This window comes from Monodelphis domestica, chromosome 2 (genome assembly GCF_027887165.1).
Source record: "Monodelphis domestica isolate mMonDom1 chromosome 2, mMonDom1.pri, whole genome shotgun sequence".
Lineage (NCBI taxonomy): Eukaryota > Metazoa > Chordata > Mammalia > Didelphimorphia > Didelphidae > Monodelphis > Monodelphis domestica.
This window is the reverse complement of record NC_077228.1, coordinates 414,858,628-414,875,544: the sequence shown is the minus strand read 5'-3', so window position 1 is coordinate 414,875,544 and position 16,917 is coordinate 414,858,628. Positions and strand designations below refer to the sequence as shown.

The following is a 16,917-nucleotide window of genomic DNA, read 5'->3' as shown; positions in this document are numbered from 1 at the left end:
TCTTAGGTCAATAGTAAGTATCAGTCCCAAGACAGAAAAGTGGTAAGGACTAAGGCAATAGGGGTTAAGTGACCTTCTCTGGGTCATACAAGTAAGAAGAGGCTAATGACAGATTTGAACCCAGAACCTTCTGTCTCTAGGTCTGGCTTTCTATCCACTGAGCCACCTAGCTGCTTAGCTGCCTAGCTGCCCCTCCTTTCACCACTTCTTGCATACATATTAAAAATATATTGGGATTTATTCTTACCTACTATAAAATTCCACCTTTTTATTTTTCTAAGTTCTAGAATTCTCTAACTCTTGTTCAAGTCTTGGCTCAGCTCATTATCTATCTGAAGTGCCTGTCCTAGATACATGTTCTAACAAATGGACCCAATAGATAATCATATCCAAAAGCATATCAGAGTTTTGATAATAGGTCATTTTCTTAATTTTCTTTAAATTTTATTTTTTTCTTGAGCTTACATACTATAAAAATAACATTTCCATATATCCAACAGGACACAAAAATAAGATTGTCTATAAAATTATGAACCTTAATTTTAAATTACTTGCTTTTAAAAAGAACATGTGATATATATTGTTTTGGTTATATGTATATATATACATACAGATGTATATATATATATATATATATATAAATCTCACACCATAATAATATCATTACACTAAAAATGCCCTAGTAAATTTCCTTTTTTTCTTTCTATATAAAAATTATACATTTATAAAAAAATGTTTCATTGGTCTTTTTTTGGCATTATATCAGCTAGTCCCCTTCCTTACAGTTTTCTTTAGCCCAACTAAAAACCAAAAGAAAGAAACAAAAGTATAAAAACAGTTAAGGAAAATTAATCCATACAATGGCCATGCACAAAAATGTATGCCTCTTTCTGCACCTTGATTCTATCACTCCCTCTCAGGAGATAGGTAACATGCTTATTCACAGCTTCTTCTGAAGAGACACTAGTTTATCTTTCCCTAATAGAATGTTAGTACCACCTCATCATACAGCTCCTTCTATTTATTTCTGACTTATTAATTTGTGTTGACAGGCACTGGCTTTGCTTATGGACCCCTTTTCTATTGCCTATGGGCTACTGGAAGACTTTTTGTGTTGTTCTGGGGTAAATGAAGTTACTTCCTATAGTTTCTCATTGGATATCTTTTTTTTTGTATAATACATATTTAAATTTACTTTTTAAAATTATAAATATACTTTATTTTACCAATTACATGTAATAACAAATTTCCAAAAAGATTTTCCATAGTTATATGATCCGAATTGTCTCCCTCTCTCCCTCATTTCCTTCCCTGCTCCCAGAGCTGGTAAACAATTAGATTTGGGTCATACATGTATTATTATCCCATCGGATGTCTTGATCATTATTCAGTCTGCTATGAAATTCAGTTTTTTGTTGGAGTCGGTATATGAGGACTGGGTGGTCTGTCTCAATTTCAGGTGGCCATCCTGGCCAGAAGTCAGTAACAGACAGTTCGCTTCTTTTTTTCTGTATGGATTTTTAGGTTGAACTCTTTTGAAGTGACAAACCATGGGACTGATACAATTTTCAAAAGGCCATTATATAAAAGAATATAAATGTGAAACTGTGATTATGTACAAATTTATTAGAAAAGGAAGTTTCATGGATTATGTATATAAACTAATAATTTGTGCTAAAAATATTACAGAAAAAATACTTTAGGGTATCACTATAATTAATTCAAATTACTCAAGAAAATAATCAACAAAATCTCTTTATGCTGCCTAAATAAACCAACATTGTAGTCTCATAGAATATAGAATCTTAGAGAGTACCTAAATCAGTAGTTTTCAAATCTTTTGGTGTCAAGACTTTTTACACTCTTTCCTCCCCCCAAAAGATTTTGTTTGTATGGGTCATAACTATCAATCCTTAACATATTAGAAATTAAAAATATCTTAGTATTATTATGAAATTAGTTTTGACCTTAAGAGGTTTCCCCAGACCATACTTTATGAACTGCTGACCCCTTCTAACTCCTTTATTTTGTAGGTGAGAAAACCAAGACTTAGAAGAGTTAACTGACATCCAAAATCACACTGGCTGAAGCAAGATTCTAATCTAGCTTCTCTAACAGTGGCTTTTATGTGACTTTTTTCCTTTCCTTTCCTTTCCTTTCCTTTCCTTTCCTTTCCTTTCCTTTCCTTTCCTTTCCTTTCCTTTCCTTTCCTTTCCTTTCCTTTCCTTTCCTTTCCTTTCCTTTCCTTTCCTTTCCTTTCCTTTCCTTTCCTTTCCTTTCCTTTCCTTTCCTTTCCTTTCCTTTCCTTTCCTTTCCTTTCCTTCTTTCCTTTCTTTTCCTTTTCCTTTCCTTTCTTTTCTTTCCTTCCTTCTCCCTCCCTCTCTTCTTTCTCCCTCCCTCCCTCCCTCTCTCTCTCTCTCTCTCTCTCTCTCTCTCTCTCTCTCTCTCTCTCTCTCTCTCTCTCTCTCTCTCTCTCTCTTCCTTCCTTCCTTCCTTCCTTCCTTCCTTCCTAAGGGAAGCAGTAGATAGAGAGCCAGGCCTATAGACAGGAAATTCTGGGATCCAATCTGACCTGAGACACTTACTAGCTTTGTGACCCTGGGCAAGTCACTTAATCCCCATGGCCTAGGCCTTACCTCTCTTCTGTCTTGGAACCAATACACGATATTGATTTTAATATGGAAGATAAGGTGTTTGGTGTTTTTTTTTTTAAAGTATCAATACTAAATATTAGTTCTAATTTAGAAGACCAGTAAATGCTAGGCAGTGGGGGTTAAGTAAATTGTCCAGTCTCACAGCTAACAAGTGTCTGAGGTCAGATTTGAACCCAGGAACTCTTGTCTCCAGAAATGGCTCTCTATCTACTTGCCCCCTGACTTTTCTGTACTTGATTCTGCTTTCCTAATCAGCTAAAAACCATTCCCTTCATTTTATAGATATCACTGAGGTCCAGAGGTTTGAAATGACCAGTCCAAGGGCATACAGCTTATAAATGGTGGTGTCAGAATCTCATGCCAACACCACACCCTGCTCTGGGCTTTGTTCTCTCTTAAAAAAAAAACACTAAAACATTGAATAACTACTTTCTACATGACACAAATGGTAATTTACCAGACGGTGTTATGTAAATGTGTGAAAAATCCTAACAAGATTGCAGTTTCTTCCTTGCAATCCATCTGCCCCCACCTCTGTTTCCAGGCTCCTATTCTTTTGAGAGAAAATAGGACTTCCTGTCCCAAATATATTTGGCAAGAAAGCAAAAGCTGTCTCAATCTAGGACAAGTGGTTATTTGACCCTTACCTCACCCAAATCCTTTGTGGATTTATTTATTTTGTTTTCTAGTTTCTTTTTTCTAATCCTAACATTTTGTTCTGTTTCAAATAAGAATGAGGCTACGTAGTGATTCTATCACTCCTGGGTGAGGCTTCTGCCACTGCCGTCGAGCAATGGTTATACAGTTTCAAGGCCACAAGAGTGGAAAATAGTAATACTATGCAGTTAAGTGATACAATGAATAGAATGTTCAGCTCTACTAAAGCCAAGAAAGCCCAAGTTTGAATGCAGCCTCAGTCTCATTTTTCTTATCAGTAATAATAGTACCTACCTTACTGGATTGTCGGGAGGATCAAATGAGGCAACATATGTAAAGGATTTTGTAAACCCTAAAGTGACCACATAAATGCTAGGTAGTAATAATTACTATTATGGCTATAATAATTATTATTATTATGCAATAACAATCATAATAACTCACTTTCAAATTGTACCTTACTCAATAAGTTTCTAAAGCTATTTCCTCCCACAGCCAATGAGGTAATAGTGTTAGGAAGCATGAGGGAAAACCCCAGGAATGCAGAAACCAGAAATCACAGTATCCGGAGTTATCATAACAGTGTCCCTCATAAAGAATCTCCTCAATGCATTTTTGTATAGAAGAGAACCTCTGAAGTATATAGCTTAAGGCTGGGTTCTAACAAATCAGTCCTCATTTACTGTCTTCTCTGATTCTATCACCATTCCCTTTTTCAGGCATAATTTCTGTTGTGGGGGCCAGAGGGTGAGGGGAAGAGTCTCTATCCTTCAGGGAAGCCTTTTTTATTCATCCCCTATTATTCTGGGCTACCATCTAAATCCTAGACCTAGTAGTCTCACTAGCTGTGAGGGTACTGGACAAGCAATATGATGTACTGGAAATCTAGCTATATGACTGGGAGCAAGTTAATTTACCTAGATGAATCTCAGCTTTTTCATCTGTAAAGTGGGGACAATAATGCTTACACTACCTACCTAAAGGGATTGTTGTAAAGAAAATGTTTCCTAATCTTAAAGTATGATAAAAATGTGAAATATTCTCATCATTTTTCTATTTTCCAATAGCTCCCCCTACTGCTAGACATAGTTGGGACCTCAGCATCATCTATCCATACTACCTTGGTAAGTAGTTTGATCAATTCCACACGTGCTTACAGCTTTTTTCCTTCCCATTCTTCCCCTCCTCCTGCCCTCCACCATCTACACTTGCAGAGATTCGGGAATCCTGCCAAAGACATTATTAGGCAGCTGCTTTGTGCTGGGTACTGTGATAAGTATGTAAATAGTAAAAAAAGAAATAAATAAAACATAACTCTCATTCTATACCTCACCAGAGCATGCTGTATCGAACAGAAGGGCTAGCCACGAAATAATAAAGGGGCAAGGTTTCTTACTAGAATGCATGTAATATGAGCTTCTTGGTACAAACTCATGTAAAGATACTACTGTATAAAGAGTCTCCGATCAGAAGAGAGAGAAAGAAAAAGAGGTCAGATCAGCACAATCACAGAATTTCAGTTGGATAGAATCACAATAATCATCTAATCGAAATCATACAAGAAAAAAGAGGTCCCACTACAATGTTGTTGTGGTGGTTTGTCTTTTGTTTTTAAAGAGGACCAGTGACATCACAGGATGATATCCTGACCTGCATGTAAGTTGGATTTAAGTGAGGCACTTGCACAAAGTCATCAGATTTACTCTGTCTTCCAGAGCCATCAATGTCCAAACACAGAACATAGTGGAAGGAAGAATAACAGCTTTTTTTTATTAGACGCTTACTATATGTCAAGTAGTCCATTAAGTACTTAGAATATAATACATGCAAAAAGAATGAGTACCCCTGACCTGAGGGACCTACATTCTAATGGGGGGAAAAACAACACATAAAAAAAGAACTGAAAAGCAGAGAATGGAGAAGAAATTAAGGTACCCAGGTCAGGGACATGATTTTGAAGACAGACCAATCTGGACTCCTTCTCAAAATGGGGGAACCACTTCCTCCCATATTAATAATGATGGCTAGCATTTACATAGTGCTTTAAGGTTTACAAAGCCACTTTATAAGTATTATCATTTTATTCTCAAATAATCTTGGGAGGTAGATACTATTATTATCCCCATTTATAGATGAGGAAACTGAGGCAGTTAGCCACTAAGTGACTAACAATTTCAAATACAACATTTTATTTCATGTCTCTAGGTCTTTGCAGAGGGTATCCTTCATGCCTGGAATACATTTTTTTACCTCTGCCTCTTAGAGTCCTTAGTTGCCTTAAAAGTTTGACAGAAACATACTAGCTGCCAGTGACTCACTAATCCTTTGTGTTGTGGTATATATTTTATATATACATATCTATATATGTTGATTTCTCCAATAAAATGTAAACTCTCTGAGGGTAGAGGGTTTGTTTTTTTTCTGTTTCCCCAGCACCTAGCATGGTTCCTGACATAGGTGTTTAACACTTGTTTATTGATTATTTGATTGTTTGATTGGTTGGGCTCAAGTCTCAACTTGGCCACTTACTATGTGATCTTAGAGCAGTGGTGGTGAACCAATGGCATGGGTGCCAAAGATGGCATACAGGGCACTCTCTGTGGCACACAACTATGCCACCTCTTCCCTGCCTCCAGAGTTTGTTGCTAGAAAGGCTGAAGGACTTAGACAGAGCAGCTCCTCCCCATCTCTACCATGCCTGATGACTTTTCACATCTCTTGTCCCTCTGCCCAGTAGCCTAATAGGAGCACACAGGGGTAATGTGGACAGCTCAAAGGTGGTTGAGCTGGAGGGGAGAAGAGTGCTCAGGCCACTCCCCTACCCCTCTCTATACTCAGTGAGGACATTCCTTACTTCACCCACCCCTATGTCTAGCAGCTCAATGGTAGTACTTCCTCCCTCCCCAGTATGAGGTTGATGTGGGGGTGTACCTGGCAATCAGTGGGGGGGGGGGGGGGGGGAAGGCATGGCCTGAGGTCTCCCGGGGTGGTGACATAGCATTCAGTCTGGGGTGGGGTGGGGCAGGGCCTGACACTCCATCTCTAAAAGATTCGCCATCCCTGCCTTAGAGTTACTGCTTACATACAAACTATGAGATTTATTTTTCTCATCTTTAAAATGAAATAGTTAAATAAAATGTCTTATAAGGTCCCTTCCAATTCTAAATCCATGATCTCTTAACCTCTTTATTCCTAGGACATTCCTATGCCAAAGATCACAAGAGCCTTTTTGTTGCTATAAAACACTATTGACTTTGTATTAAGTTTACAATTTGCTCAGTTCTTTTTCAGACAATCTACTATCTAACTATGGCTATTTCATCTTGTAATTGTAAAGTTTATTTTTTTGAACCCTAGAATAAGATTTAACATTTATTCCTGTTACATGTCATAAAATTGGATTTGGCCAGATCTTTTAGCCAGTCAAAACCTTTTTCAATTTTGTTATTCAGTTTATCGACAATATCTCTAGATTTGTATCACCTATAAGGACATTCTTTCTGCTGGATTCTATAGCTACTTCAGACCAGCCTCTTTTGCATAAAAGAGTTGACCTTCCTGTTGCTTGACTAAAATTGTTTGGTGTGTGAGTGATTAGCTCCATTGATATACCCTAACAGGCATAAATCTTTTCTGTTGGGGAGTAAGTCTGACAGTAAGTAGATTGACAATTTCAAATAATTATCACTAAAAACCACATGACCTCAATGGAAGGAGCCATTGTTCCTGGACCCTATTTCTCTCCTTTCAATTCTATACAATAAAATTTCTGTGCTTCTCAAAAGCACATTTTGAGCCTTTTTTTTGAGCCTCCTGTTGGTTCCACCATCATATTCCTGTTTCCTGTATGATTTGGTGCCTTTGCATCTCAAGTCATTTGCAGAGCAGAGATGATTGATATCTAATCTGAGACGAATAAGTAACTATATCATTCTTTTTTTTGAAAATTTTATTTAGTAAATTTAGAACATTATTCCTTGGTTATAAGAATCATATTCTTTCCCTTCATCCCCTCCCCCCACCCTTCCCATAGCTGAAGTGCAATTATACTGGATTTTACATGTGTCCTTGATCAGAACCTATTTTCATGTTGTTGATGCTTGCACTAGGATGATCATTTAGAGTCTATACCCCAATCATATCTCCCTTGACCCATGTAATCAGGCAGTTGTTTTTCTTCAGTGTTTCTGCTCCCACTGTTTTCCCTCTGAATGTGGATAGTGTTCTTCCTCATAGATACCTCCGAGTTGTTCAGGATCACTGCATTGCCACTAATGGAGAAGTCCATTACATTCAGTTGTACCAGAGTGTATCAGTCTCTGTGTATAATGTTCTCCTGGTTCTGCTCCTCTCGCTCTGCATCAATTCCTGCCTATTCATGTCCCTTGCCCATTTATCAATTGGAGAATGGCTTGATTTTTTTGTACAATTGATTTAGTTCTTTATAAATTTGAGTAATTAGACATTTGTCAGAGGTTGTTGTTATGAAAAATTTTTCCCAATTTGTTGCTTCCCTTCTAATTTTGGTTGCATTGATTTTGTTCATACAAACCCTTTTTAATTTAATGTAATCATAATTATTTATTTTACATTTTGTGATTTTTTTCTAACTCTTGCTTGGTATTAAATCTTTCCTTTCCCAAATATCTGACATGTATACTATTCTGTGTTCACCTAACTTACTTATAGTTTCCTTCTTTATATTCAAGCCATTCACCCATTCTGAGTTTATATTGGTGTAGGGTGTGAGATGTTGATCCAAACCTAATCACTCTCATACTGTCTTCCAATTTTCCCAGCAGTTTTTTTATCAAATAGTGGATTTTGGTCCCAAAGGCTGGGATCTTTGGGCTTATCATAGACAGTCTTGCTGAGGTAATTTATCCCAAGTCTATTCCACTGATCCTCCTTTTTGTCTCTTAGCCAGTACCATATTGTTTTGATGACCATTGCTTTATAGTGTAGTTTGAGATCTGGGACTGTAAGGCCACCTTCTCTTGCATTTTTTTCATGATTTCCCTGGATATCCTTGATCTTTTGTTCTTCCAAATGAACTTTGTTATATGTTTTTTTTTTCTAATTCAGTAAAAAAGTTTTTTTGGTAGTTCAATGGGTATGGCACTAAATAAGTAAATTAATTTGGGTAGGATTGTCATTTGTATTATGTTAGCTCACCCTACCCATGAGCAATCAATGCTTTTCCAATTGTTTAGATCTAGTTTTAATTGTGTAGAGAGTGTTTTGTAGTTGTATTCACATAGTTCCTGTGTTTGGCTCAGCAGATAGATTCCTAAGTATTTTATATTGTCTAGGGTGATTTTTAAATGGAATTTTTCTTTCTAATTCTTGCTGCTGAGATGTGTTGGAGATATATAGAAATGCTGATGACTTATGTGGGTTTATTTTGTATCCTGAAACTTTGATAAAATTGTTGTTTATTTCTACTAGCTTTTTAGTTGATTCTCTAGAATTCTTTAAGTAGACCATCATATCATCTGCAAAGAGTGATAGCTTGTTCTCTTCATTGCCTATTTTAATACCTTCAATTTCTTTTTCTTCTCATTTGCTACTGCTAGTGTTTCTAGTACAATGTTAAATAATAGAGGTGATAATGGGCATCCTTGTTTCACTCCTGATCTTATTGGGAAGGCTTCTAGTTTATCTCCATTGCAGATGATGTTTGCTGATGGTTTTAGATATATACTGTTTATTATTTTTAAGAAAGGCCATTCTATTTCTATACTTTCTGGAGTTTTCATGAGTGTTGTATTTTGTCAAAGGCTTTTCTGTATCCATTGAGATAATCATGTGATTTTTGTGGGTTTGCTTGTTAATATGGTCAATTATGTGGATGGTTTTCCTAATATTGAACCATCCTTGCATTCCTGGTATGAATCCTATCTGGTCATAGTGAATAACCCTTGTAATCACTTGCTGGAGTCTTTTTGCTAGTATCCTATTTAATATTTTTGCATCTATATTCATTAAGGAGATTGGTCTGTAGTTTTCTTTCTCTGTTTTTAACTTGCCTGGCTTTGGAATCAGTACCATATTTTTGTCATAAAAGGAATTTGATAGAACTCCTTCTTTGCTTATTCTGTCAAATAGTTTGTATAATATTGAGATTAGTTGTTCTTTGAATGTTTGATAGAATTCATTTGTGAATCCATCTGGACCTGGGGATTTTTTCTTAGGGAGTTCTTTGATGGCTTATTCAATTTCTTTTTCTGATATGGGGTTGTTTAGGTAGTCTATTTCTTCCTCTGTTAGTCTAGGCAATTTATATTTTTGTAAATATTCTTCCATATCCCTTAGATTGCCATATTTATTATCATATAATTGGGCATAATAACTTTTAATGATTGCTTTTAATTTCCTCTTCATTAGAGGTGAGGTTTCCCTTTTCATCTTGGATACTGTAAATTTGGTTTTCTTCTTTCCTTTTTTTAAAAATTAGATTGACCAGTACTTTGTCTATTTTATTTGTTTTTTCAAAGTACCAACTTCTCTTATTTATTCAATCAATAGTTCTTTGACATTTGATTTGATTAATTTATCCTTTGATTTTTAGGAACTCTAGTTCATCTGAGGATTTTTAATTTGTTCACTTTCTAGTTTTTTAATTTGTATGCCCAATTTATTGACCTCTGCCCTTCCTAATTTGTTATTATATGAATTCAAGGATATAAATTTCCCTGAGTACTGCTTTGGCTGCATCCCATAGATTTTGAAAGGATGTCTCATCATTGTAATTTTCTTCAATTAAATTATTAATTGTTTCTATGATTTGTTCTTTGACTAACCGAGCTAACTGATTGTGGAGAATCATATTGTTTAATTTCCAATTAATTTTTTATTTGCGTCTCCATGTACCCTTACTAATTACTATTTTTCATTACATTGTGATCTGAGAAGGTTGCATTTATTATTTCTGCTCTTTTGCATTTGTTTGCAATATTTTTATGCCCTAGTACATAATCAATCTTTGTAAATGTACCATGTGCTGCTGAAAAGGAGGTGTATTCCTTTTTGTCCCTATTTATTTTTTTTTCCACATATCTACTAACTATAATTTTTCTAAGATTTCATTCACTTCTCTTATCTCTTTCTTATTTATTTTTTGGTTTGATTTATCTAGTTCAGATAGAGGAAGGTTCAGGTCTCCCACTAATATAGTTTTTCTATCTATTGCATCCTTGAGCTCTACTAGTTTCTCCTTTAGAAATTTGGATGCTATTCCATTTGGTGCATACATGTTGAGTGCTGATATTTCCTCATCGTCTATACTGCCTTTTATCAGAATGTAATTACCTTTCCTATCTCTTTTGACTAGATCTATTTTTACTTTGGCTTTGTCAGATTTCATGATTGAGATGCCTACCTTCTTTTTCTCAGTTGATAACTATATCATTCTTAACTTGCCTTCCAACTGTACTCACTCATTCTTAGGGAAGTGACTTTCCATAATACCACCACTACAGATTTATAATCGATAAATACTTTATGCATATTGTAACAATCACACATTTTATTTTCTCAATTGTAAGAGAAAGATCATTCACTTATAAACATTTATTTGTAAGCCTTTAAAACTTACCGTGAGACTGATTATACCATCAATAGATTGGGTTTGTCACTATGGAGTAGTATAAACAATGGAAGAATAGTCTGAAGACTCAGAGTCTTAATAGTGCCTGAGAAATTAATAGAGTAGCACCAGAGGAATTAATGGATTAATACAGCAGAGATTCCTGTAGCCAATACTGTTATGCCAGCCAGAGGAGGTCCATGATAATAGTTGTTTTAACAATTATCCAGAGGTTTTTATTATCTTTTAAGAGCAGCTCATGACTACCAATTTAACTCTGCCCTGCCTAGTGTGGAAAGGAAAACTGAAGCAAGTTTTGGACTTTCTGCCACTCAGGTGGAACAAACAGAAGTTGGAATGTTAGAGAGAAGATATTGACAAGAATGACAGTTGGTGGGGGGAGGGGAACTTGGAGAGGGACAGCTCTCTCTTTCCTGGCCCTTGGACTGGAAGGAATCTCTCTCCCTGTCTCGGGATAGAAGTACCTCTATTCCTGGATTTCCCCAACTATGTGCTCTACTTGGATTCCTATGATCATGTCATTGAACAAAAGGATTGAAGGGGAATGGTTTGAACTTAAGGCTGGTCTTTAGGGTCATCAGCCCAAAGAGACAGGCCCAACCAACTCTGAAAGTCAGAACCTTTTCTTCCTCTTGCTGTCTACTGCTAAAGACTTTGCACTTAAGAAAACTAGCACAGATTAGCATAGACAGGAATAAAAGAAACCCTCCAGCAGCCTGAGAGACCTGGTCTCAGCTCAAAAGCTGAGAGAGACTCAAATCCAATCTAGGGAAATCAGTTCCCTCTTCCCTGATCTCCCAATCCAAACTTGTTATTAAAATTCATCTTTATTTAAATAATCACAGTCAGATAAGAGGACTGTCATTTCAGGGGAATGTAGAGGAAGCTGAACCCAAGGACAGCCATTCAACCATAAATGGTTCTTATTGGACCCCTGCTGGGTGACCTTGATGGGGGGGGAAGCTTGTCCCTCAGGGGGGTCAGTGCTTACCTGCTCTGGGATATCTGCAACATCAGTCAGTAGAGAAGACACCCCCTCAGGCTGTCATAGGTGTCCCATTCCACAGGAAACCCATTTTTCAAAGATAGCCTCTCAGCAGGGGGTATCTCCTTTTACCTCACCATTAGCCATATTCCCTCTCTCCCTTCAACCCCTCCATTCCCTGTTACAAAACCTTCCTTATCCCCGTACCCCCTTCAATCCTCTACAATTCCTTTCAACTATTATACTAGTCAGAATCTTTGTGGCTGGCTTTAAAGTGCACTCATTGATCTTTGATTAGGTACCCTCATTTATAATATCCTTTGGAAGCAGTACCATCTCTTTCAGGGATTGAAAATTCAGAAAGGCATCTAAATATACTGAGAACTTTGAATACAGGTTTTGCTCCTCTGTCATTCTCTAAGGGCCTTCATTATGATAACCCTGATTTCATTATCCCCATTCTGGATTACCATGCATGTATATTTGAGATTCAGCTCAGAATTTTGGTGATATAAACCCTGGAACTCCTTATTGCTACATTTCTTGGACATATAATCCTCCTAGTCAATCTGATAATGGAACTAGTATTGTTGTATTCAAAAGTCTAAGATTTCTTATATTTTGACACCTGTGTGATTATTGATGGCCTGGGGAGTTATTTTGTTTAGTTCATATTGATATAGTTTGGAAGAAGGGAGTAGTGAAATACAATATGTATATTCAAAGAATCTAGGAAGGCTAGATAGAATCCTATAAGGTTGATTACATACATGATAGTAAATAGACTCAAAATTGGCCTGCTAATTTTTTTGTCAATAGTCCTTCTTGAACACAGTGGAAAAACAACCACAGATAGATACCTGCCTACAAATGTTTCTCTAGCCATCATATTTGATGTGTTTGTACTTGTTTAGGTCCCTTTCACCCATTTTAACAGAATTTGGAGGTCTTCTCATATGACTGTGTCATAGGTAGAAAAAATCTGTGGGGTCAAGGGAAGCAGGAAATGGAATCTATAGCTCTCAAAGAAAGGCATCTCTCTTGAGGTACTGCAACAGTGGGCCTCTTTCAATCAAAAACAGCTTAGTAGCCTCCACTTGCAGGGGCTTAATAGCTGTCAAAGGTTCAAATGTAGTGGTAGTCTTAGAAACCTAGAGCCTGGAGCCAGAAGATGAAGAAAATCCTATATAAGGTGGGAGTAAGTACTTTTCCAACTCTGACTCTGGACTCTACTGTTTATTAGTTCTAGCTGTTATTCTGTTATGTATTATCTGATTGTATTTGCTTTTGTATTTATATTTAAACTTGAGTTTGATTCTATAAATTATTATAATTTTTTATCTAGATTTTTAGCAGACTATGGGTGTTTTTTGAGGAAGTATGGATTCTTCCAGGCAATGCCAAGAGAACACAGTTCTCACAATCTCTAGAAATATTCAAAGACTTCACATGTAAACTCAATGTAAGATTGTATGCTTATTGTCCACAGATCAACTAGATGTGGAGACATTCTGTATCAAAGAAGAACGTGATTCATCTGGTGATTAATTTTTTCTCCAACATAGAAATTCACTGAAATGTTTATCAAGTCATCTAAGAGTTATAATTTGTGTCAATGAAGGGAGAACCCACAGTAAATAAATTACAGATCCTTAAAATATTGACTTAAAAAATTAATTGACATGTCTTAGCTGAATCATCCTATATTTCCAGCACTCTCTCCCATTCAGAGAAGATTAATGGCCAGTTATTTGAAGCCTAAAATTGAAACTGCAGTATTATATGTAATTAAAGTGAAATCTATAAAAATGAGTTGAATACTAACTTAATGAATATACATTTGTCAGGTAATAACAATGACAGTAACATTATTAATGTCATACTTTACTTTAGAACATGACATAAGTTTTAAATATTATGTTCATAATTCTTTATAAACAGCTGTCATAGCTGTCTGATATTAATAATGAATCTTGACTAACTATATTATTTTTTTCCTGTGGGACATTTTATTTCCCTATAGTAGAACTATGTATTGATGTTTAATCTTAATAAATGTATTTAAAATGTCATTCTTCAGGGAAGTAACTCTTAAATATCATTAGTATAGTTGTTCCCCTATGTAATAAAAGGATATAAATAGTAAAATTCTGCAAAAAAGTCATCAATAACATCACATCTTTACTCATTGGCATTGAACAAAGACACCATTCAGGTGTTCTAAATTCTGTAAACCATATGACACTGAACAAATTGCAGGAAGACATCTGCATATATATGGTATTCCTTAATGAATACAAAGTTTGCTCTGGGGCAGTGCTCATCACTTCATTGATTCCTCAGCAACTATGAATATGTTTTATTGCAGAAAGAATCTCATTATCTTCTTTTGCAAGGAGCTAATTAGATCCCTTGGTGAATTAAATAGGTCTATTTAAGTTTGTGTTATGTTGGCCAACAGCAGCTCACATCTTCACATCTTTACAGTCACGCAACTGACTGAAAGGTGTGGAGAATACAAAAATCCCACTGTATTTTTTGTTTATTGACTATAAAATGCATTTGGTTCAATAGAGCAAAATGCTACTTTAAAGACTCTAATCCATGCATATGTCACAAATCATTCAAGATTCTTTTAAGATAAAAAGCAACACAGACAACTTTGTTTGATCACCTCTCATTACTTATATGCAAGACAGTATACTCACCAAAGGCATTTGGCACTGTCAAGTGTGAATTTTAGATTTTCTATGCCCTGATTAGTTTTAAAAATCCTAACAAACAGGAATGTAAACACCCCTACTTAAGGATTAAGTGTTGAGGAGGGATGGCCTATGTCAGATGTGCTAGCAAGTGAGAGATAAAAAACAACTGAAAGACCCCTAGGCTGTCCTAAGTCAGGCTAAAGCTACCATTGGTACATGTGAGATGCAGGAAGTGATATAAAAAAAAGTCTATATATTTGCCTCACTTCCTCTTGCCGCTCTCTCTTTGGTGGCAGAGGGTTGAGCTCTGGGTCTCTCTCTCGGGGATGTTGGGTTTGGCAATGGTATGGCTGGTGGCAGCGTGGTGGCAGCTCTTGTCTGGGTTTGGTGGTGAGTGTCCTTGGTGTGGTGACTGGGAAAAGATCAATAGTATGGGTCAGGTGAGGCATCTTCCCTGAGCTCTCTCGGAGTTTAGGCTGATTCCTTTTTTTCCTTTACCGTTCCCAAAACCCTATCCTCCTAGGAGGCCCCTCATCTCAGAGGAGGCTCTGTGGCTAGAAGCTGAGCTAGATTAAATCTTGAAGGAGGCCTTGTGGCTGAGGTTTCTGAACTCCCCTTGGTTTAGGCTAGGCTGGAGAAATCTTATACCCCTTTCTCTCTCTTCTTCTTCTTAATTCCTTCCCTCTATATTAATTAAACCACCATAAAATTCCCAAACTGACTTGAGTATTTTTATTGGGATTTGAATTAATCCCTGCTGACCATTAGTATAATATATTAGTCAAAAACACCTAAATTTACCCCTTACATAAGGAAGGTGCCCAGTACTGAATCCAAATCAAATAGATATTCCTTATCAGTGAGGAGTCCTCCAGATGCTTTTGTTTGTGCATGATGTATTCATTGCAGCAAATCCCAGAACAGAACCTCCTAAATGATATCCATAGCCATTTTAAAATTATAATGATGATTTTCAAAGCACTCTACAAATAGCATGACATTTTAAAAAAAGAGGAAAAAACATACTTGTACAAAAATATTTATAGCTGCCCTTTTTATGATGACAAAGAATTAGAAATCAAAGGGGTGTCCATCAGTTGGGGAATGGCTGAACAAATTGTGGTTATATAATGGTGATTGAATACTATTGTGCTATAAGGAATAATGAACAAGATGATTTCAGAAAAAAATTAGAAAAACCTACATGAACTGATGCAGAGTGAAATAAACAGAACCAAGAAAACATTGTACATAGTAAAAGCAATATTGTGGAATAATCAACTGTGAAAGACTGCTACTCTCAGCAACACAATGATTCAGAACAATTCTGAGGGACTTATGACAAAGAATGCTATCCACCTCCAGAGAAAGAAATGTTGAAGTCAGAATGCAGATGAAAGCATATGATTTTTCAGTTGTGTATTTGGGTTTACGTTTTGGGGTTTTGGTTTTATAAGATTATTCACTTACAAAAATGAACAATATGGAAATATGTTTTATATGATAGTACCTATATAACTCATATCAAATTGCCTTCTAGCACTGGGAGGAGGGAGGGAAAGGAGAGAGGGAAATAAGTTCAACCATATAACTTAGAAAAATTTGTGTAAATTTGTTATAATATGTAATTGGTAATAAATATTTAAAAAAACAAATACTATCTCATTTTACCTTCAAAATGACTCAAACTTAGGTGCTATTATTATCTCATTTTACAGATGAGGAATATGTGGAAGACAGAAATTAAATGACTTACATAAGATCACATAGGTATAAGTTTGTGAGGCCAGATTTGAGTCTTTAGAGTTAGAGTCAAAAATCATTTATTAAATGCTGTTTATGTGCAAAGAACTGTGCTAAGTGTTGAGGATATAAAGAGGAGTATAAGGCAGTCCATACCCTCAAGGAGCTCACAATCCAATGGTGGTATACCTGATGAAGTCATTTAGTCAGAGTAGGAAATGTCAATTTCATCTTGAAGAATGATTAATTTCTGAAGATGATGAAGTCCAGGGAAGTAGTCAGGTAGGAAATGATGAAGAGAATTACCTGGGTGCCATCCTTTAATAATGGTGCATCTGGGATGAGTCCTCCAATGTCCATTCTACACCCCCTCCAATCAGAGGGAGGGAGGGGCCTCCAGGATAGAGGCAGCCAAGGTACATTTCTGAGTTGATTTTAGATTGGATGGGATTTCTTTTAAGCAAAACATTCAGGAATTTTTATTTTTGTTTGCACGGATCTAGATTTGAGCTGAGCAATAAAAGAGTGTTTTTTAAAGTTTCAAGCAAACAAGTTATCAAGTAC

General features: G+C 36.1%; 1 long non-coding RNA gene across 1 annotated transcript; it reads left to right on the top strand.

The window, feature by feature from the left end:
- The first annotated feature begins 3,870 nt into the window (after window positions 1-3,870).
- LOC130457462 (uncharacterized) lies at window positions 3,871-13,717 on the top strand. The gene is made up of 2 exons (XR_008916688.1): window positions 3,871-4,435; window positions 13,395-13,717. It is a non-coding gene; the product is annotated as an uncharacterized LOC130457462 (long non-coding RNA).
- The last annotated feature ends 3,200 nt before the right edge of the window (window positions 13,718-16,917 follow it).